The sequence below is a fragment of the Oncorhynchus clarkii genome, chromosome 12 (genome assembly GCF_045791955.1).
Source record: "Oncorhynchus clarkii lewisi isolate Uvic-CL-2024 chromosome 12, UVic_Ocla_1.0, whole genome shotgun sequence".
NCBI lineage: Eukaryota > Metazoa > Chordata > Actinopteri > Salmoniformes > Salmonidae > Oncorhynchus > Oncorhynchus clarkii.
This window is the reverse complement of record NC_092158.1, coordinates 45,089,458-45,113,186: the sequence shown is the minus strand read 5'-3', so window position 1 is coordinate 45,113,186 and position 23,729 is coordinate 45,089,458. Positions and strand designations below refer to the sequence as shown.

Genomic DNA, 23,729 nt, shown 5'->3' with positions numbered 1-23,729 from the left:
CCCACCTGTAGCACGCGCTCCAGCAGGTATATCTCTCTGGTCACCCCCAAAACCAATTCTTTCTTTGGCCGCCTCTCCTTCCAGTTCTCTGCTGCCAATGACTGGAACGAACTACAAAAATCTCTGAAACTGGAAACACTTATCGCCCTCACTAGCTTTAAGCACCAACTGCCAGAGCAGCTCACAGATTACTGCACCTGTACATAGTCCACCTATAATTTAGCCCAAACAACTACCTCTTTCCCTACTGTATTTATTTTATTTATTTATTTATTTTGCTCCTTTGCACCCCATTATTTGTATTTCTACTTTACACATTCTTCCACTGCAAATCTACCATTCCAGTGTTTTACTTGCTATATTGTATTTACTTTGCCACCATGGCCTTTTTTTGCCTTTACCTCCCTTATCTCACCTCATTTGCTCACATCGTATATACAGTGCCTTGCGAAAGTATTCGGCCCCCTTGAACTTTGCAACCTTTTGCCACATTTCAGGCTTCAAACATAAAGATATAATACTGTATTTTTTTGTGAAGAATCAACAAGTGGGACACAATCATGAAGTGGAACGACATTTATTGGATATTTCAAACTTTTTTAACAAATCAAAAACTGAAAAATTGGGCGTGCAAAATTATTCAGCCCCCTTAAGTTAATACTTTGTAGCTCCACCTTTTGCTGCGATTACAGCTGTAAGTCGCTTGGGGTATGTCTCTATCAGTTTTGCACATCGAGAAACTGAAATTGTTTCCCATTCCTCCTTGCAAAACAGCTCGAGCTCAGTGAGGTTGGATGGAGAGCATTTGTGAACAGCAGTTTTCAGTTCTTTCCACAGATTCTCGATTGGATTCAGGTCTGGACTTTGACTTGGCCATTCTAACACCTGGATATGTTTATTTTTGAACCATTCCATTGTAGATTTTGCTTTATGTTTTGGATCATTGTCTTGTTGGAAGACAAATCTCCGTCCCAGTCTCAGGTCTTTTGCAGACTCCATCAGGTTTTTTTTTCCGTTTTTGATTTGTTAAAAAAGTTTGAAATATCCAATAAATGTCGTTCCACTTCATGATTGTGTCCCACTTGTTGTTGATTCTTCACAAAAAAATACAGTTTTATATCTTTATGTTTGAAGCCTGAAATGTGGCAAAAGGTCGCAAAGTTCAAGGGGGCCGAATACTTTCGCAAGGCACTGTAAAAGCACTAAACATCTCTCTAAAAGCTTCACTTATTTAAAAGTTTTACTTGAACCCTAAACGGTTCTCAAGTAGATTACAAAAAAAGCTCATCCATTGTTTAAAAATGGTCTTTTTGCCTTTGTGCAGATTGCCATGTCTCATTTTCAATTAATTGAAAATTATACCTTTTTCAAAGTATCTCTCTTTTTCAAACAAGCATTGCAGAGCTGGCTACAATTTCAATTTCACCCCCCTGAAAAGACAGAACAAATATTATGGCTGAACTCTAATGTGCTGGTTGATAAAATACCTGTATTTATGGGAAAGATATTTGAAAATGATATTGGAATGGTAGAGTTATGTCCTTCATGGAGTTATCAGAATTGTACATGAAGGTCTGCTCAATCCAAGAGTACAACCAATTGATTACAGCATCACCCCAAAAATGTAGGAGGCAGGTGGCAGAGGGATGAGGTAGGGAACTGGTCTGTCTGCCCAATATAAAGGATCAAAACTGGCAGAGGAATAAATAGCATGAATAGAAAAGTATACCAGTTTCATTTGAGGACCAGGATGTTGACAACTGTGCCATACAGATTGCAAAATAGTTGGGAAGAGATTTTTGATGTACCGATTCTATGGTACAGGGTGTATGCATTGATATATAAAACAACGCACGATTCAAGACTTCATGCTTTTCAGCTAAAATTATTGTATAGAATTCTTGCCACCAACAAAACGTTGAGTATTTGGGGCATAAAATCATCGAAGCTCTGCAGATTTTGGTATTGCCCTCAGGTAGCCAGTTTCTGGTCTCAGGTTTAGGAATGGTTGAAAATGCATAGCATTGATCTAAAATTGACCCTAGACATAGTACAGTTATGAGATCTTGAGAGACCGGGTCAGTCAATTACTAATATACTAATACTCTACGTTAAACATCACAGCAATGTTGAAAGATATGTGTTACGTAGAAATCTGAAGAGGGTGGCCAGCAGAGATAGATGGGATGTGGAATTGGAGACAGGTGGGAGTGGCGTTGTTGTGCGGGAGATAGAATGATGGACAAAGATAAAAGTTTTTTTTTAAGTACAAATAAAACATAAGAAAAAGTTTGTTTGAATGACAATGAGGGACAGTGTTTTTACAACTAATGCCGGTTTGCCTGAGGCTGATGCCTTGCAGGAGTTTGTAAACATGCATATACACACTCTCTCATTCAAATAAATTCATACAAGAACACACACATGCATGTAATAGTGCCAGACATGCACACAAACACATATAGTTGGCATTGCGGCTATGATTTTAGTTGTCGTTGATATCCTTAGTTTTTGTATTTTTTGTTGTTGTTTTTTTGCATTGTTGTTTGTTGTTTCGTGTCTTTCTTTTTTCTCTTTAGTTCATTCTCTTGGTTGTTGGTGCATTGGGGGGGGGGGGGGGGTTCTTGGGCATGGGGAATGGAATTAATTGTATTTTTTATTTGTAATCTTGGGGGGGGGGGGGGGGGGGGGGGAGGGGGGGGCTGTGGGAGGTGTCTCGAATGGTTGAGGGACAGCTATTGGGGAACTGTGGGGGGGATCTTGGAGGGTTAGGGTTCACGTTTTTTGACCTGGTGGGAGATCAGTCAACGTGCCATTGAGCAGGGCATTGACCCTGGATGCTTCTGTGTGTCGCTCTAATGGGAGTCTGTTGGATGACTGGTATTATATATTATGTATTATGTAGTTGTTGAGCGGCTTCACTGCAAGTATATTGTATGTTTCGGATAGTCAATTTAAAAAAAGTAAATTCCCTGATCCACCTCTACGCAGACGACACCATTCTGTATACTTCTGGCCCTTCCTTGGACACTGTGCTATCTAACCTCCAAACGAGCTTCAATGCCATACAACACTCCTTCCGTGGCCTCCAACTGCTCTTAAACGCTAGTAAAACCAAATGCATGCTTTTCAACCGTTCACTGCCTGCACCCGCACGCCCGACTAGCATCACCACCCTGGATGGTTCCGACCTAGAATATGTGGACATCTATAAGTACCTAGGTGTCTGGCTAGACTGTAAACTCTCCTTCCAGACTCATATCAAACATCTCCAATCTAAAATCAAATCTAGAGTCGGCTTTCTATTCCGCAACAAAGCCTCCTTCACTCACGCCGCCAAACTTACCCTAGTAAAACTGACTATCCTAATGATCCTCGACTTTGGCGATGTCATCTACAAAATAGCTTCCAATACTCTACTCAGCAAACTGGATGCAGTTTATCACAGTGCCATCCGTTTTGTTACTAAAGCACCTTATACCACCCACCACTGCGACCTGTATGCTCTAGTCGGCTGGTCCTCGCTACATATTCGTCGCCAGACCCACTGGCTCCAGGTCATCTACAAGTCCATGCTAGGTAAAGCTCCGCCTTATCTCAGTTCACTGGTCACGAGGGCAACACCCACCCGTAGCACGCGCTCCAGCAGGTGTATCTCACTGATCATCCCTAAAGCCAACACCTCATTTGGCCACCTTTCCTTCCAGTTCTCTGCTGCCTGTGACTGGAACGAATTGCAAAAATCGCTGAAATTTGAGACTTTTATCTCCCTCACCAACTTTAAACATCTGCTATCTGAGCAGCTAACCGATCGCTGCAGCTGTACATAGTCCATCGGTAAATAGCCCACCCAATTTACCTACCTCATCCCCATACTGTTTTTATTTGTTTACTTTTCTGCTCTTTTGCACACCAGTATCTCTGCCTGCACATGGCCATCTGATCACTTATCAGTCCAGTGTTAATCTGCTAAATTGTAATTATTCGCCTACCTCCTCATGCTTTTTGCACACAATGTATATAGACTCTTTATTTTATTTTTTCTACTGTGTTATTGACTTGTTTATTGTTTACTCCATGTGTAACTCTGTGTTGTTGTCTGTTCACACTGCTTTGCTTTATCTTGGCCAGGTCGCAGTTGTAAATGAGAACTTGTTCTCAACTAGCCTACCTGGTTAAATAAAGGTGAAATAAAAAATAAAAAATAAACTGTTCCATGAAAATGCGCATATAAAAATAATACTAACTGGCATGCAGATCGGTAGAAATGGTGGGCTAAATTGTAAGCTTCCCCAAACTTCAAACTCATGAGCTGCCTATAGTCTTTACTATAAGACCCATTAAAAAAAGGTGAACACGCAGTCAACGGTCCGTCCAACTGATTCATTCTGGCGCCGGGCCCTGCAGAACAGTCCATTGGGTGGTGGGCCATTCTTGGTACACACTGGAAACTGTTGAGTGTGAAAAACTTAGCACCGTTGCAGTTCTTGACACAAACCGGTGTACCTGGAATCTACTACCATACCCCATTCAAAGGCACTTACATCTTTTGTTTTGTCCTTTCACCCTCTGAATGGCACACATACACAATCCATGTCTCAATTATTTCAAGGCTAAAGAAAATCCTTATTTAACCTGTCTCCTTCCCTTAATTTACACTGATTGAAGTGGATTTAAAAAGAGATCATAGCTTTCACCTGGATTCACCTGGTCAGTCTGTTATATTTACATTTGAGTCATTTAGCAGATGCTTTTATCCAGAGCGACTTACAGTTAGTGCATTCCTTTTAAGATAGCTGGGTGGGACAACCACATATCACAGTAAAAGTAAGTATATTTTTACTCAATAAAGTAGCTATCAGCAAAGTCAGCGGGGGTGTAGGGTTTGAGCATAGCCTGAAGGTCGGGAGGGGCAGTTACTCTTGCTGCTCCGTAGGCAAGTAGCATGGTCTTGTAGTGAAAAAGAGCAGGTGTTAATGTTTTGTATACTCAGTGTATAATGCACATTTGTATTTATTTATTTATTTACCCAGGTAGACAAGTTGAGAACAAGTTCTCATTTACAATTGCGACCTGGCCAAGATAAAGCAAAGCAGTTTGACACATACAACGACACAGAGTTACTTACACATGGAGTAAAACAAACATACAGTCAATAATACAGTATAAACAAGTCTACAGTGTCTTGCGAAAGTAGTCGGCCCCCTTGAACTTTGCGACCTTTTGCCACATTTCAGGCTTCAAACATAAAGATATAAAACTGTATTTTTTTGTGAAGAATCAACAACAAGTGGGACACAATCATGAAGTGGAACGACATTTATTGGATATTTCAAACTTTTTTAACAAATCAAAAACTGAAAAATTGGGCGTGCAAAATTATTCAGCCCCTTTACTTTCAGTGCAGCAAACTCTCTCCAGAAGTTCAGTGAGGATCTCTGAATGATCCAATGTTGACCTAAATGACTAATGATGATAAATACAATCCACCTGTTTGTAATCAAGTCTCCGTATAAATGCACCTGCACTGTGATAGTCTCAGAGGTCCGTTAAAAGCGCAGAGAGCATCATGAAGAACAAGGAACACACCAGGCAGGTCCGAGATACTGCAGATTTGGATACAAAAAGATTTCCCAAGCTTTAAACATCCCAAGGAGCACTGTGCAAGCGATAATATTGAAATGGAAGGAGTATCAGACCACTGCAAATCTACCAAGACCTGGCCGTCCCTCTAAACTTTCAGCTCATACAAGGAGAAGACTGATCAGAGATGCAGCCAAGAGGCCCATGATCACTCTGGATGAACTGCAGAGATCTACAGCTAAGGTGGGAGACTCTGTCCATAGGACAACAATCAGTCATATATTGCACAAATCTGGCCTTTATGGAAGAGTGGCAAGAAGAAAGCTATTTCTTAAAGATATCCATAAAAAGTGTTGTTTAAAGTTTGCCACAAGCCACCTGGTCAGATGAAACCAAAATTGAACTTTTTGGCAACAATGCAAAACGTTATGTTTGGCGTAAAAGCAACATAGCTCATCACCCTGAACACACCATCCTCACTGTCAAACATGGTGGAGGCAGCATCATGGTTTGGGCCTGCTTTTCTTCAGCAGGGACAGGGAAGATGGTTAAAATTGATGGGAAGATGGATGGAGCCAAATACAGGACCATTCTGGAAGAAAACCTGATGGAGTCTGCAAAAGACCTGAGACTGGGACGGAGATTTGTCTTCCAACAAGACAATGATCCAAAACATAAAGCAAAATCTACAATGGAATGGTTCAAAAATAAACATATCCAGGTGTTAGAATGGCCAAGTCAAAGTCCAGACCTGAATCCAATCGAGAATCTGTGGAAAGAACTGAAAACTGCTGTTCACAAATGCTCTCCATCCAACCTCACTGAGCTCGAGCTGTTTTGCAAGGAGGAATGGGAAAAAATGTCAGTCTCTCGATGTGCAAAACTGATAGAGACATACCCCAAGCGACTTACAGCTGTAATCGCAGCAAAAGGTGGAGCTACAAAGTATTAACTTAAGGGGGCTGAATAATTTTGCACGCCCAATTTTTCAGTTTTTGATTTGTTAAAAAAGTTTGAAATATCCGATAAATGTCGTTCCACTTCATGATTGTGTCCCACTTGTTGTTGATTCTTCACCAGAAAATACAGTTTTATATCTTTATGTTTGAAGCCTGAAATGTGGCAAAAGGTCGCAAAGTTCAAGGGGGCCGAATACTTTCGCAAGGCACTGTATATATAATAATCTCAACCCACCCAATTCATATTTATTATATAGATAAGCATGCTTTATTTTGTCTGATTTAGCGTCCCAGATAAAGTAAAATATATTTGCTCATATGATTTGAAAAATGTATCCTCAGGAGAAGGCAGCGCCATAAGTAAGTGAGTAAACTGAGATAAGACTAAGGAGTTTATCAGAGCAATTTTTCCATAAATAGACAGGTATTTACCTCTCCATGGTTACAGGATCATGTCTATTTTTACAAGTTTTCTATTGAAATTCATTGTGGAGAGCTTATTTATATATTTAGTGATATGAATACCAAGTATGTCTACTTCACCATCAGCACATTTTATAGGTAAACTGCAGGGTAATCTAAAAGTTGTATTTTTTAAAGATCCAATATGTAATATTGTACACTAATCTTAATTAGGTTTTAGTCCAGAAAGTACAGAAAAGTTATCTAGATCTTCAATAAGACATTGCAGGGATCTAGCTTTCGGACTTAATATAAAACTTGAGTCGTCGGCATACATGGACACCTATGTTTTTAAGCCTTGGATTTCTAATCCTCTAATGTTGTTGTTTAATCTGATTTTAATAGCTAGCATTTCGATGGCCATAATGAATAGATATGGTGACAGTGGACACCCTTGTTTAACTCCTTTTGACAATTCAAAACTCTGAGAAGTAGCCGTTATTTGCTATTTTACACCTGGGGTTGCTATACATTATTTTTACCCATTTTATAAGAGAATTGCCGAAATCGAAAAAAACCCAGGCATTTATAAATAAAATCTATTCTTACTTTATCAAATGTCTTTTCAAAATCCGCTATAAATACCAGGCCTGGCTTCTTAGATGTTTCATGATCTTCTATTATTTCTAGTAGTTTCTAGTAGTTGATCAGGATTAACAATACCTGGTAAAACCTTTTTAATTCTGAGTGCTATGCATTTCGCTGCTATTTTTTGCATCACAACATTGAAGTGTAAGGGGCCTCCAGTTTTTTTTTTAGATAGACTGGGTCTTCATATTTGCTATCTGGGTCTTGTTTTAATAATAGAGAAATCAGACCTTCCTGCTGAGTACCTGACAGACTACCATTTCTATAGGAGTAGTCAAAACAATCTAACAATGGAGCTTTTAGTAAAGGCTCGATATACCTCTACCGATATGCCATCAAGCCCTTAGGTTTTTCCAGACTGAAAGGATTTAATCGCCTCAAAGTTCTTCCTCTGTAATTTGGCCTTCGCACTGATCTTCCTGTACATTTGTTAATTTTCTATTTTGTTTATATTATTTGGAAAGAATTCCTTACCGTAATCTTCATTCAGTGGGGGAGGATGAGATGGAAAAGAGAACATCTGCCTAAAATAATTAGCTTCCTCTTTTAAAATATAATTTGGAGAATCATAGATGACTCCGTCTTCAGTAACGAGTTTCTGCAAATTGTTTTTGTTAGCGTTCCTGTATTGGTGATTGAGGAAGAATTTGGATCATTTTTCTCCATATTCCATCCAGTTGGCTTTATTTTTGTAATAGATTACATTAGATCGTTCTTGAATAAGTTCCTCAAGTTCTTTTTGTTTTTCCTCTAACTTATTTTGTATCTCCGTAGTATCGTTTTTATTGCTATCTACCTGTATTATTAGTTCATGGATTTCCCTAGTTAGTCTTGTCTCTTTAGCCAGAAACTGCTTTTTTATTATTGAGGAATATTGAAATGAATGACCTCTGAAGGAACATTTTAAAGGTATCCCAAACAATAATGGGATTTGCTGAACCTATATTATACTGGAAAAATTAAATTATAAATTATTTTGTCTAAAATAAGTTGTCCTCCAGTAAACTTTGATTCAATTTCCAATATCCTCATCCACGTGGAAAATCTATAAGAGTTATATGAATTCCAATAAGCTGATGATCCGATCGCATTCCGTCTCCTATTAAAACTTTTTAAACCTTTGATGCAAGAGAGAAAGAGACGAGAAAGTAGTCAAGACGACTAGCTTGATTAAGTCTCCTCCATGTATATCTCACTAGGTCTGGGTTTTCTAGTCTCCAAATATCTACTATTTCTAATGTGTCCATAATATTTGTGATTTCCTTAAGGGCACAGTGATGATAGTTTGTAGAGTGATTACCTTTACGGTCCATTGAGGTACTTAACACTGTGTTGTAGTCTCCTACCATAATGATTTGATAATTTGTTGCCTGTAAGTTCAATAAAATGGTATAAATGATTTTCAAAGAATTATGGATCATCCTGATTTGGACCATATAGATGAATGAGCCAAATCTCTTTATCGTCCACTTTCATATTAAAAAAGATCCACATTCCTTGTGAATCAATCCTGACAATTTACATATTCAGATCAACATTTTTGATATTTATTATCATCACACCTTTTGAGTTCCTTTGTCCATGACAGAGAATTATTTTACCACCCTATTCCTTTTTCCACACAACTTCATATAAGGATGTAGAGTGAGTTTCCTGTAAACAGTGTTATATTCCTTTTCTTTTAGCCATGTAAAGACTAATCTTTTTTTAATAATCTGCTAAACCGTTACAATTAAAACAGGCTACACTTATTTCACCCCTTACCATAACTAGATGCTATTCTCAGTCTAAATTGACCATGACTAGTGCTTGTAAAGTTACTGTCATCAGAGGTATTATGATGGTCAAAATTAGAGCTTTCAAATGTCTGATATTTATAATTCAAGAAATAGGTTCTAGCAATATTTGTTTTATTCCCTTGCCTGTTTTCCTGTGAGCCAATGCCACAGATGTTAGACAATTATTAAATTATTATTATGTGTGTAAATCTGAGTAGGTTGACGTGTATGATATTGGATGTGATTTAGTGAGTGTATATGATGTCTGCATAAGAGTAAGACTATGATATGTGATGTCCAAATAAATAATAACTCCTCCAATTTGCATGGTTGAGTATCTATGTGTGTAACATGTAGTGCGTATAGCCTTAATATTCATGATGATAATTGTAATCCATATCGTATCACCATCATAGTTGCATCATAATTACCTTTAACATCATTGAAAAACACATCCCAGCATTTCCATAGGAATTGACGTTTCACATGATCATGAAAGTCACCTTGCATTACTCTAGAGAAGGCTTCACTACAGTACAAATGTATTCCGTACAATATGTTATCATTCCCCAATGCCCCTATTCTGATATCTCCCCCATGCTTGTTGTAAACATATATAAACTTGTAGACAAATACATTAAAAAAATAGATAAACAAACATATTAAATTATAAAACAGTTCGACAATAGAGAGAGAGAAGAGAGAAGAGAGAGAGAGGAGAGCGAGATCAGGTGTGTGTGTGTATATAAGTCTAAGTCTGTATGTGTAAGCGAGCATGTAATTGAGTACGTGTGTGTTCATATCCACTTCATAGTGTTCAGATATTTTTACAGTTCCCATACTTTCTTTTTTTCGTAACCTGAAGTCCCTGTAGAATTTAGTACAGCCATGGTGTTATGGAGCTGTCTCGGAATAGCTGTCCATCTATAAAGAGGTTGTCCACAATGAGAAAGGCATGCTTACCCTTCTCCCTTTGTTGCCTTTGTACCAGATACAGTCTTTCACGACGTTCGTTTATCTCCCTTGGAAATTGATCATTTAGACTGAATTTGGTCCCTTTAAGTTCCCTTCCCCTGCCTTTGATCCTTTAATTGGTAGTGTTCAAATTTTGTGATGATCAGTCGGGGACCCGTGGTCTTGTCGCTCCGAGCTCCATGTCTGTGTACTCGGTGGAAAGCCACCTTGTTTACAGTCTCTTTATGAAGTTTCAAGGCGGATTGCATAAGTTCTCTGATTGCACCCTCTGGATAATTGGATGTGTCTTCCTGGAAAAAAAATGATTTTCACACATGCTACGACTTTGTATGTCTAGTAGCAACTCCTTCACCACCCTGTTTTCCCTGAGTAGACAATCTATGTTGGAATCGTGGATTTTTACCTTGGCTGCGAGTGCCTTGTTTTCTCCTTGGAGTGTGAGAATTTCACTCTGGCTAAACTCCAAACTCCCCATCAGCCCTGCTACCTCTTCACACAACTTTTCCAGTGTTGAATGGATTCCAGCCAGAGCACTAGCCTCTACTTCAACGGTAAGTAAATCGTCCGTGTCTGTGGACTAATCTGTTTTCTATTTTTGTTGGGTTAAAGTTATTAAGTGAGGTCGTCGGATATTTCCATGATGGAGTATGTTGCTCCTCCTTAGTGTAAAGCTGTTGGTACTCGTCAATTTCCATCAGGATCTCCTTAGTATCCAGGTTGGCTCTTTACTGCAACCAGTTGTTTTCCGAAAAGACAACAATGAGTCTTTCCCACGACTAGCACTCGTGGAATCCACGCCAAAAAATGGAACACAAACTTGCAGTCCCAGCCATAAAGATTAACCGCATCGTGTAATCCTTAGCAACAAAACCAATAAACAACAAACCGAGACTTAGTGTTTGTTGTTTTTCTAGTGTACTGTGATCCTGTGGCTACCGTTTCTCAGTAAAGTATTTATGTTTATCCTGAACCACAAATGTAAAAAATGTAAACCTCTTGGAGCTGATTTTCTGGTGTTTTTACAGTCTTATGTCCAACAATACTGAACAAAAATAAACATGCAACAATTTCAAAGATTTGAGTTACAGTTCAAATAAGGAAATCAGTCAAATAAAATAAATAAGGCCCTAATCTATGGATAACACATGACTGGGAATACAGATATGCATCATTTGGTCACAGATACAGTACCTTAAAAAAAAGGTAGGTATGTGGATCACAAAACTGGTCAGTATCTGGTGCGACAACCATTTGCCTCATGCAGCGCAACACATGTCCTTCGCAAAGAGTTGATCAGGCTGATGTTTGTGACCTGTTGAATGTTGTCCCACTCCTCTTCAATGGCTGTGGGAAGATTCTGGATATTGCTGTGAACTGGAACACGCTGTCGTAGACGTCAATCCAGAGGATCCCAAACATGCTCAATGGATAACATGTCTGGTAAGTAAGCAGGCCATGTAAGAACTGGGATATTTTCAGCTTCCAGGAATTGTGTACAGATCCTTGCGACATGGGGCTGTGCATTATCATCCTGAAACATGAGGTGAAGGCGGCGAATGAATGGCATGATAAAGGGCCTCAGGATCAATTTAAATTGCAATTGATAAAATGCAATTGTGTTCATTGTCCGTAGCTCATGCCTGCCAATACCATAACCCCACCGCCACCCTGGGGCACTGTGTTCACAACGTTGACATCAGCAAACCACTTGCCCACACGATGCCATACATGCTGTATGCCATCTGCCTGGTACAGTTGAAACTGGATTCATCCGTGAAGGGCATACTTCTCCAGCTTGCCAGTGGCCATTGAAGGTGAGCATTTGCCCACTGAAGTTGGTTACAACGCCAAACTGCTGTCAGGTTCAAGACCCTGGTGAGGATGATGAGCATGCAGATGAGCTTCCCTGAGATGGATTCTGACAGTTGTGCAGAAATACTTAGGTTGTGCAAACACACAGTTTTATGAGCTGTCCAGGTGGCTTGTCTCAAACCATCCCGCAGGTGCAGAAGCCAGATGTGGATGTCCTGGGTAGGCGTGGTAAGACTAGGTCTGCGGTTGTGAGGCCGGTTAGACGTACTGACAAATTCTCTAAAACGACATTGGAAGCAGCCTAAGGTAGATAAATTAACATTCAAACATTCTCTGGCAACAACTCTGGTGGACTTTTCTGCCGTCAGCATGCCAATTGCACACTCCCTCAACTTGAGACATCTGTGGCATTGTGTTTTGTGACAAAGCTGCACATTTTAGAGTGGCCTTTTAGTGTCCCCAGCACAAGGTGCACCTGTGTAATTGCCATGCTGTTTAAATCAGCTTCTTGGTATGCCACACCGTCAGGTGGATGGATTATCTTGGAAAAGGAGAAATGCTCACTAACAGGGATGTACACACATTTGTACAAAAAAATTGAGAGATATGCTTTTGTGCATTTAAGGTCATGAAAGATGGGACCAACACTTCACATGCTGCGTTCACATTTTTGTTCAGTATGTATACAGACTGAGTATACCAAACATGTGGAACTCCTTCCTAATATTGAGTTGCACCCCACCTCTCAGAACATCCTCAATTCATCGGGGCATGGACTCTACAAGGTGTCGAAAGCATTCCACAGTGATGCTGGCCCATGTTGACTCCAATGCTTCCCACAGTTGTATCAATTTGTCTGCATATCCTTTGGGTGGTGGACCATTCTTGATACACATGGAAAACTGTTAAGTGTGAAAAACCCAGCAGCATTGCAGTTCTTGACACAAACCGGTGCGCCTGGCCCGGCACCTACTACAGTACCATACCCTGTTCAAAGGCACTTCAATTTTTTTGTCTTGCCCATTCACCCTCTGAATGGCACACATACACAATCCATGTCTCAATTGTCTCAAGGCTAAAAAAAAATCCTTCTTTAACCAGTCTCCTCCCCTTCATCTACAGATTGAAGTGGATTTAACAGGTGACATCATTAAGGGATCATAGCTTTCACCTGGATTCACCTGGTCAGTCTATGTCATGGAAATAGTTCCTAATGTTTTGTACACCCAGTGTATGGTACACGCACATGCATGCATGCACACACGCACTCAAACACATGCCCCTGATTTTATCATTCAGACACATTTCCAAAGCTAGCCACTGGTCATAATAAGGGTATTATTAAAAATAAGGATCTGTAAAGAAACTCTTATTGAAAGTCTTGAGCTTAAAAAGCCAGACAAGCAGAGAGCCATCCCTGTGTAGATACATGAAATGTTTATATGCATGATGTGAACTCAGCTTGTTTTACATGCAAAGCTTTTCTAAGGAGCAGAAGAATACCAAAACACATCACACAATACAAATCCTCTCTCTGGGGAGATTGTGATGAACCCCCCCCCCCCCCCCCCCCAAGAAAAAACATATTTGATTTATCTGACAATAAACCAACTTAACCCAGAGGTATTTAAATTCATTTTTGCTGTTACTCCGTTTTGCTGTTACTCTGTTGTTACTCTTACTGTATTGATATTTATAAATGCTCAGTGCACCTTCTGTGCACTCTTTTCAGCTCTGTGGCACCTAGATATAGTAAATGTGCAGTCTGAATCTGGTTGATATGTACTACAGATATTGCAATCAGACCACTCAATGATCTTCGGGCAAGTCCATTAAAACTTTTTCAAATGCTTGGCAGCTCCAGGACTTGGCAGCTCTGGAGTTTGTCCTCTGACTGCCATTGATTTGAGAGCCTGGCAGCGAGTCTCACTGCGAGCTCCATGGTGACAGAGACATCACAAAGAGCCTCACACGCACGCACTCATACACTATGAAGGAGCTGGACAGGGACCAAACCATTAACCACACTGGAGGAAGCAGGGATCCTTACTAATGGGCCCCACTGGGGTTGGCCTTGTTACATGTGGAAATGTCCCCAATTACTGTAACCAGGCCAGCCATAAACTCTGGTTGGATAGAGTGGTTCAGTCGGCGAAACGTTTGCAGGTCTTTTAATCAAATGCTGAGAATGCACAAATACAGACCGGAGACTCATAAATCAGACACAATGTGCCATTAATTTATCGAGACCTAGAAAAGCAACACAAAAGACTATTCTTCTGTGGTGCTGCTTTATCTTCATGTAATCAATATGATTCACTCACATATAACTATTGATCCTTGAGAATGTACTTGATTAGTCTTTATAACTGGTCAAGGCCAAAGTCAAGATATCAACATGGTGAATGTTCTATACGGTGAACACCCTGACTGGGTAGTTGATAGAGGACTGCTTTTCTCTTGTGAGACATGAGAAGGTTTATGTTCTGTATGTTATTCACACCAACCATGCTATACATATGATATAAAACTGAACAGGTTTATCTTGATAGAACCATTAGCATGTGTCCATCCTCATCACTAAACTTCCTGATTAAATAACTTATCTATGAAAACCTGACTATGCAATAAAGATTTGAGCGTTGCTTTACCAGCAACTGGACCCCTGAAATCCAATTAAATCGCACAGATTGATTATTTACCTTCAGAGCCATATCCCCACCACCTCTCCAAATGGAATGATGCCTAGATACATCAAATAAGATGGGATTTTCAAGATGGCAAAATGAATGAATCTATTTCTTTGGATCTATCAAATGAATGCGGGCACTTATCAAGGTGGCCATATTGCCTGGTAATACTATGAATGAACTATATAGTCAATTTGATGACTGGTTGGAGTATACAGTAGGACACATGGCAAAAGAATACATTAAACATGACTAAACTCATTAACATATCGTCACTGGAGGCATTCACTACAATCTTGAGTTCATGTTTATTATACAATATGGGTGGAATGTAGACAGAGGAACCACAAAATGTCATCTTGCTTATACATGTATCATGAATGCACTCATGTTTTACAGCTTAATGTCATCACACTGAGCAATCTCTAGTCTAGACTATTTGTTTGACTAGTCAATTTACACACAGCACCGACACACACTAACCCCACCAGAAATGCCACTAGAGGTCTTTTCACAGTCCCCAGGTCCAGAACAAATTCATGGAATACAGAGCCACGAGTGCATGGAACTGCCTTCCATCTTATATAGCGCAAGTGAACAGCTAACCTGGTTTATAAAAAACAAATAAAGTAACACCTCATGGAACAATGCTTCTCCCCCATGTGACCTACTTGTTGTGTGTATGTACGGACATGTACACTATATATACAAACGTATGTGGACACACCTTCAAATTAGTGAATTTGGCTATTTCAGCCACACCCGTTGCTGACAGGTATACAAAATTGAACACAAAGCCATGAAATCTTCAAAGACAAACATTGGCAGCAGAATGGCTTTACTGAAGACCTCTGACTTTCAACGTGGCACCTATCTAACAAGTCAGTTTGCACAGAGCTCTGACCTCAACCGACTGCGTGCCTGGCCTAATCGCCCAACATCAGTGCTGGATCTCACTAATGCTCTTGCGGCTGAATGGAAGCAAGTCTCCACAGCAAGGGACAGAAGAGCTTATAATCACCCATGTTTTTTTTAGAGATATTTACCTACATCCTTGTGCTAAGATGCTGTGGCAACTCAACACATGGCAGAGCACACCTTTCATATTAGCATGCTGAGTATTGCTATACAACACACTATTACTGGTGGCAATTAAATAACCAATACACTATCAGATTTGGATCTCTTGGAATTGTATTTTTTCCCAGTATGACAAATTTCCTTAAAACAAATAGTTCTGCACTTTGCAACATTGTTTTTTTTAACGAGTCAGTCTAGGTAAATTATTTAATCAGTCTAGATAAATCATTTGATCTAATGGCGAAGAGTAACCAAATACCCAATAGAATGTTCCATTGTTGTTTGATAGTCATTTTCTATAGAGAGCTTGCGGTCGCAGTTGTAAATGAGAACTTGTTCTCAACTAGCCTACCTGGTTAAATAAAAAATCAGCTAGCAAAATGCACCAGGCGCCATGTTGGAAGACCAAAGTCAGCCTGTTGGAAGTTATCCAATCATCCACATGGCTGGCTGCCTTTTGCTACCACTGGAAACTTCGGAAGATTGCACATAATTTTGCTTTTTAAGGACCAAGAAAACAGAGGAATTGGGAGAACCTATTCAAGAAAGTAAATGTTTTGAAAATGATCAATGATTATTAGCTAGCTAGCTTTCTACAGAAACGTAGTGTGCAGGCTAACTCATGAGCTGCTATGTAATGTTCACTAGTTAGATAACTTTATAGAATGTATAGCTAGCTAAATGAATTAAATATCACCAGCTTGCTAACGTCATATTAGCTGGTTAGCTTCTTGATGTATTTATCGTTGTAACTCTAAATGCATGTGTAGCTAGGTAGCTAACTAACAGCCACGGAAGAGGGTGAAAGGATTAGCTAGCAGTTCCAGCTGTCAGAGAAGGGAGACAAGGCTACTCTGTATAGGGCAGGTAACTGTGGGAGGACATTATGAAACTGAAGACAGAGCTATATAACTAGCAACATAATATTCAGTACTGTCTTATTTGAGTATAATTATATGTTAGCACATTTGGTGAACAAAAATACAGTTTAAAAGTCACACAAAAATTTATAAACCTATTAAAACTGGAGCAGGCCAACCCTGCTGGGTGTGCATGCTTCTGTTCCAGCCCAGCATGAACACACCCGATTCAATGTATCAAACCTTATTAGTTAATAATCAAGTGTACTATTTCCGGGCTGGAACATAAGCCTGTTCCCCCATAGATCAGGGATCAAGGTATGGTATAGACTTTTTTTGGTTCACCTAAAATTATGCTTAAGTAAAAAACAGCCTACATGTTACTAAAATGTCTATCCTTTAGATACGAGTTAGTGCCTCGACACAATCCTGTCTCAGCGCTCTACAGGCAATTCCTTCGACCTCATGGCTTTGATCTGACATACACTGTCAACCTTATATAGACAGGTGCGTGTCTTTCCAAATCATGTCCAATCAATTGAATTTACCACAGGTGGACTCCAATCAAGTTGTAGAAACAACTCAACGATGATGAATGGAAACAGGATGCACCTGACCTAATTTTGATTCCCATAGCAAAGGGTACTTACGTAAATAAGGTATTTATTATATATATATTTTTTATACATTTGCCAAAATGTCTAAAAACCTGTTTTTGCTTTGTCATTATGAGGTATTGTGTGTAGATTAATGAGATTGAAAAAATATTTGTAGATTGAAAAAATATTTCATACATTTTAGAATAAGGCTGTAACATAACAAAATGTTAAAAAGTCAAGGGTTCTGAATACTTCCCGAATGCATTGTACCTGATTCAACTCAGAGGGCCTGATGATTAGTTGATAAGTTGAATCAGGTGTGTTTGTCCAGGACTAGAATAAAATATACTGTTGGAGGTACGCGAGGACTGGTGTTGGGAACCACTGGCCTACAGTATGATGGCATTAGCGTTATGGGCATTTGCAATGCAGCCCTTGCCATTGTGCATCTGAAGCAGAGAAGCTTAACTCACACATGGTTTACATATTATTCAGCTATATGTTCTCAATTTAAAAATGATACCAGTTGTCAATGTATATGAGGCTAATCATTATACTGGATTTTGTACATGCCTTGTGCTGACATTAAATTGTTTAGTTTAAATCCAACCGTTGTAATCTAGGTGGTGAAATGTCTGGAAGGAGATGATGGGATCCTTAGCTTAAAACATACAACTACTACTACCAATTTCAATGCCAGATACTTTTCTCGTAGAAGGTCTGAGTGGCACTGAGAGGTGCTACAGTGTTAATGAAGATGGTTTGCTTAAGACTACCCCAACAATTACATTGTCTATGCTAAATGTGTATAAATTGTAAAATAAATAAAATGGTTGGGCTATAAGAAACACTTTCTATTCAATGGGGCTAGGTAAAGCAGAGAGAACAATACTTTTAATTTCACCCATACAAAAATGTAGTGTTTTATTAAAGTACATAATGTTTACAATGTCATGAACAATAGTCTTTAACACTTTTCAAAATACATTTTATACATTCATATGATTTAAGGGGGCACTTCTGTCTTGACGACAAGGTGAAGGTGCTCTCTACTCAAATGGCACAACAGAATCATTCAGCTATTCCAAAGTACAACATACGACAACCATCTCGTATAACTGAGGGATGTCTCCTTTCACAGCTGGGAAAGGACGAAGTAGAAGCAGAAACTGTTGCTGCTGCAGCATTGCTCATCTTTACAGTGGGAATCCAGTCGACATGGGTGTCTTGATAGAGGTCAGCTGGTGAACCTACAGTACATAAACAAATGAGAAGCACTCCTGATGTTAGAATATCACTTCTTCAGGTCACCTATACCATCAGGGGACTTAAGTGTATGATTGTGTTTAATTCATTCAGGTGTTTTAGTTTCATATAAATATAACATCAATTGTTGGGCTGGAGCAACCAATAGTCAACAAGGCAGGTTGTCCTATGTCCAGTTTAATTGTTTAAAAAAAAAATGTGTTCATTATATGATATTTTTTTTTTATTTTTTATTCAATTTGCATCTCCCCTTTTCATGGTCATGGCCAGAATGGATCCAGCTTTTGTCAAATTCATGTAATATTTTACATTCCGTAGCAGATTAGGAGAATTTATGCAGCATGTTAGGAAAAGGGTTAGGGTTTACTAAAATGTTTTTTTTTTTTAAACTTTTGACCTTAATTTGACAAAAGCTGGTTCCCTTTTAGCCAGGACCCCTTTTCGGCCAAGATTACATGGTTGCATTCAAAACAAGGTAATTTTTATTGATCTGTTGTCAGTGTCAGTAGAGTAGGCCTAGGCTACTATGTACAAAAAAATATTCTGCTAATGTCTCCAGTCCATATAAAGTGTAGTAGAATTGCATGAAATGTTTATTAAAGGCTACATTTCTCCTGTGCAAATGAAAGAAACATCTCTGATATAGCCCATAAGCCTGTGCCACTATGCGCTTATTAATAGCCTAAATTATTACTATCCAGTCTACTCATCACATTAGGAATAGTACGCTTACATTCGTCTGCAAATGTGTGTCATGCATGCTCCCGCCATTCCCCCCTAGCGCTCGAGGAGGCCGGGCTCCCCAGCATTGTGCACTCCTGCCATCATCATTACGCACCCCTGCCTTCCCCCCGTCACGCGCATCAGCAATTATTGGACTCACCTGGACTCAATCACCTCTATATTACCTTCCCTATATCTGTCTGGTTCCCCGCTCTGTTCCCTGCTTCTGCATTAATGTTCATATGTCCTTGTATACCCGTGTGCTGATGCTGTTTCTGTCCTGTTACCTGTCTGTTCCTATTAAATGTTTGACTCCCTGTACCTGCTTCTCTTCCCCGGCATCAGTCTTTACAATGTGATGATAGAGGCATGCAATCCATTGTTATAAAGGTGTATTTTTATGGTGAAAAAATACCTTCCCCAAAACTTGAAAATCACGCGACACATACTAATATCTAGACTACAAGCTATCTAGCTAGCTAATTTTGGCAAATGTACTGTATACAGTGTTAACATCTGATTAACATAACAGCTAAACTAAACTCGAAATTGATCAGACTTGACTTACCAGTAATGAAATAATCGTAGCAGACCCTGTACTGACAGCTGTCTGGGTTCAGGTCTTGACAGGCAAAAAGGTTTTTTAACTTTTCTGACAGTTCTTGAGTCTTATCTCATTGTTATCACCAATGGTCAGTGGCGATTTTAGCATGTAAATCTTGGTGGGGCAAAAAAAGAAAAAGTGGGATGCATGCCAGCAAAGCCACTACACAACACAACACTAAACAATACATTCATTGCACTATAATGGTGACAAACGGTGCCCACAAACTGTTAGGGCCTATATAAAGCTGTCCCAGCAGCAGAGTCCCAACAGCAATCCCAACACCTTACCACTGCTATACCTGGTTATCAGCGGAGCCTAGTCTGGCAGCGAAACAGTTAATTCAGCCTCATTTACTGCCATTTAAAAAACGTAGCTGATATGGCTGACTTTCTTACACAAATGTGGTTTCTACTGACAATTGAGATGCACAAACTATGGCATAAGAGGACGACAAGGGGATAAGAGGCAATCCGTAATTTCGATTAAGACATTAATGAGCGACCGTGGACGGACGTAGTCAATATTCCTATTTGTTCAGCACTTTTGAAATGTACAGCGACAGAATTCAGAACATGGGCCGTTCTTACAGTCCTTTGCGTACACCAAGCCACAAGCGTAGGATAAATAAAAGGGGCATATAAGCAGACAACGAAAGCTCTTACATTTGATGATTACATTTCTCTAAAACAGGTTATAGGTTACATGTGCACCACCAAGTTAGAACAGTAAGTGAAATTAAGAAGTGAAAATAGACCAAATTATTAGGGTGAGGCACATTGAACACCATTTGGGTTTTCGCGTGTCAAAAAAGATACACGTCAAATAACACCATTTGACATGTTAAATCAGCTTTTAATTTGACACTTCAAATAACACAATTCTATTATAGAATGTTGTGTGTGCTCAATTTGCACGTGCAAGCCAAGCGTCACCACTACTACAGTAGCACTGTCAAAGCTGAACAAAAAAAGTCTGCAGACAAGCACACACACCGGCCACGAACAATGTGTTTACAGTACAGTGTTAGTGAAAATAGACCAAATTATTAGGGTGAGGCACATGGGCTACTAACAGCTTACTACACAACATACATACATAGTATTACTTTCTTAGCTACAGTATACATGTATCCCTTGCATATTACATCATTTATGCAGCAGCATAAAGTTACAAGACATTTTTGGACTCACCTTGTGCTGTGCTCACTTAAACAGGAAGGTGGCACGGTGGTCCTTTGTGGGCAAATTTTGTCATCAAACTTTGTCATCAAAGTCTGGCATTCTCTGTATTTAGGGTGGAATCTCTGGGGAAGAAAACACACAGCCACTTCACTGAATAGCAGGCTAGTGGTTGCTTTGAAATGCTTGCTGTTAGCCACTGATTCCTTCCAAACCTCTCATTGTTGAATTTGCGATTTCCAACTTGTTGGAAGGGACCCATAAAGTCAGCTTCCTCCTCTTTCTGGGTAGCGCGAGGTATCCAATCCACGGGAAGCAGGGTCATGTCCTCAGTGCCAGTCCCTGTGGAGACAGAAGAGGTCATCCTTCTGGAAGAATGCTGCTTCTCATTCCAAAAACAAAGGCTGGGATTGTTGAAAGCTGACAGAAAGGGTGGGGTTGGGGAGGGGGCACATGGTGGGACAATGGGATAAATCCTATAAAAATGTAACAGCCCTCCGAATGGGATTTTTGCTTAGGGATGAGGTATTATATAACTGTGATGCATAAGTGATACATAACATTCAGGTAATTTATCTGTCTTACAATCAACAGTCACATGGGCAGTCAGACAGACAGTCATGCCATTTCTTTTCATTCGCTTTCATTTCCTGACGAGACTTGACCTTATGAAAGGGCCACATTCTGAGTGGACATCCTTAAGCCCCTGAATTGCCACCTATTTGACATGGTAAAAATAAACCTCTAATATAAGAAGTTGCCCAGATTGTTAAAAAAAAATGGCTATATGAGAGGCAGTACAGTGAGACATTTCTATATTGGATTGAGGAACATGTTGATAGTGGTAGTCAAACAGGAAATTAGCTAAATACTTTTGGCAGGGGGATTAGAATGCAGTTGTTTCTCTGAGGGGTGCATGCAGCAGGTGTTTTGGAAGAGGAGGAAGTGTCTGCGAACTCCCTGCCCTGTGAAAGATCAGTCGAGATCAAAGCTACTGTATTACAGAGTGAATCAAAGGCTGAATCAGTCTATAGACAGCGTCTGAAAATGGCAATGTGAAATTAAAGAGCACCCAGAATATTGTATTAAATGGTGTATACACTGGACTCAATGGCCTCTTCAGAAAAGAAAGCATTTGTTCAAATTCTTCAGAATTTGTCTCAAAAAACAACAGGTGATATTTTTTCAATTATTATTTTGTTTCTGACAGTTGAGAGAGAAATTACTTTTATCTGACAGGTGAGAGAGACAGCATCAATTTCTTGAAAAGGCATGCATCCCCTCCTCCTTTTTCAAGGAAGATATTGGAAGAAAATGTAACTTTAAGAGCATTTAACTTTAAAGGGTCATGATGGGATATGGTGGAAAGTAGCTAAAAAAATAAGAGTACATACACTTGATGACAGAGAGGAGGGTGTCCTTGAAAAACTCCTAAATCTGATTCTGCCTGTTGGTTCTTTTTGAATGACAAGTGTGTCTTATTTCGTCATTCCAAAAGATAATACAATCTTCAACAAATGTTGTAATTTCATTTCATAAAAAAATGCTTTGTAAACGTCAGTGTGCGAGAACAGCTTTGCTTGATTAAAGCTCTATATTCCAACCAGTTTTGGGTTGTAGTTTCACTACGTGTAATTCCACTAGTAATTTAACTACATTTTGCAGTATGGTAGTTTAACTAAATTCACAGTGGGATTAACAAGAAGTTGTGCTTTTAAATTATGTATGACACTTGTATTTTCACGATATTTGTATTTTGAATTTCGGGCTCTGTAATTTCACCGGATGTTGTCGTAGGGGTCCAGCTATCGGTTCATGCGCCAAAAGAGAATGCAGTTTTAAGGAAAAGAATAGTTAAGAAAATACTTACTAAATAAACTAAAGTGAAAAAAATTCAAGAGTAATAATAAAAAAACAATAACGAGGCTATTTAAAGGGGGTACCGGCACCGAATCAATGTGCATAAATCCGGGAAAATTCTATTAGTATGGTATGTTACCTTTGTATGATATTTATTAATTTGTGGATGTCCATCATCCATTTCGTATGACATGTTACAAATTACAATTCATATAATATGTTACGAATCCTCTAACTGGGGTACCTGCTCCTGCTGAATCCATGGTAGATGTGAAATTCTGTTACAGGTGTGTACTGGAGGCGAAGTCAGGTGCAGGAGAGCAGAGTGTAGTTAACAGGCACACTTTTTTTCTGGTCCAAACGAAAGCACATAAGTACATAAACGTTCCCAAAACACGGAACACAAACAAAATTCTAGCGCGTGACAATACTCACATAACATAAAACAATTTCACACAAAGACATGAAGGGAAACAGAGGACTAAATACATGCGGTGTGATTAGGGAATGAAAACCAGGTGTGTATGGAACAAGACAAAACAAATGGAGCGGCGATGGCTAGAAAGCCAGTGACGTCGATTGGCGAACGTCGCCCGAACAAGGAGAGGAGCCGACTTCGGCGGAAGTCGTGACAGTTACATATTGCAATTCATACAATTCATACAATGTTACGAATTGCAATTCGTGCAATATGTTACGGATTTTGAAA

At 39.4% G+C, this 23,729-nt stretch overlaps 1 protein-coding gene across 9 annotated transcripts in view; it reads right to left on the bottom strand.

Moving 5' to 3' along the window:
- The window catches only part of LOC139423230 (galactosylgalactosylxylosylprotein 3-beta-glucuronosyltransferase 1-like), a 37,273-nt gene extending 15,829 nt beyond the window's left edge, over positions 1-21,444 (bottom strand). For 6 of the 9 annotated variants that reach the window (XR_011635815.1, XM_071175012.1, XM_071175016.1 and 3 more), the window contains exon 1: positions 21,173-21,438. The gene's annotated coding sequence lies outside the window, so the exon portion shown is untranslated. Of the gene's footprint in view, positions 1-18,486; positions 18,637-21,172 lie in introns of all 9 variants that reach the window. The other 3 variants (XM_071175014.1, XM_071175013.1, XM_071175015.1) reach the window with 3 other exon arrangements.
- Between the last annotated feature and the right edge of the window lie 2,285 nt (positions 21,445-23,729).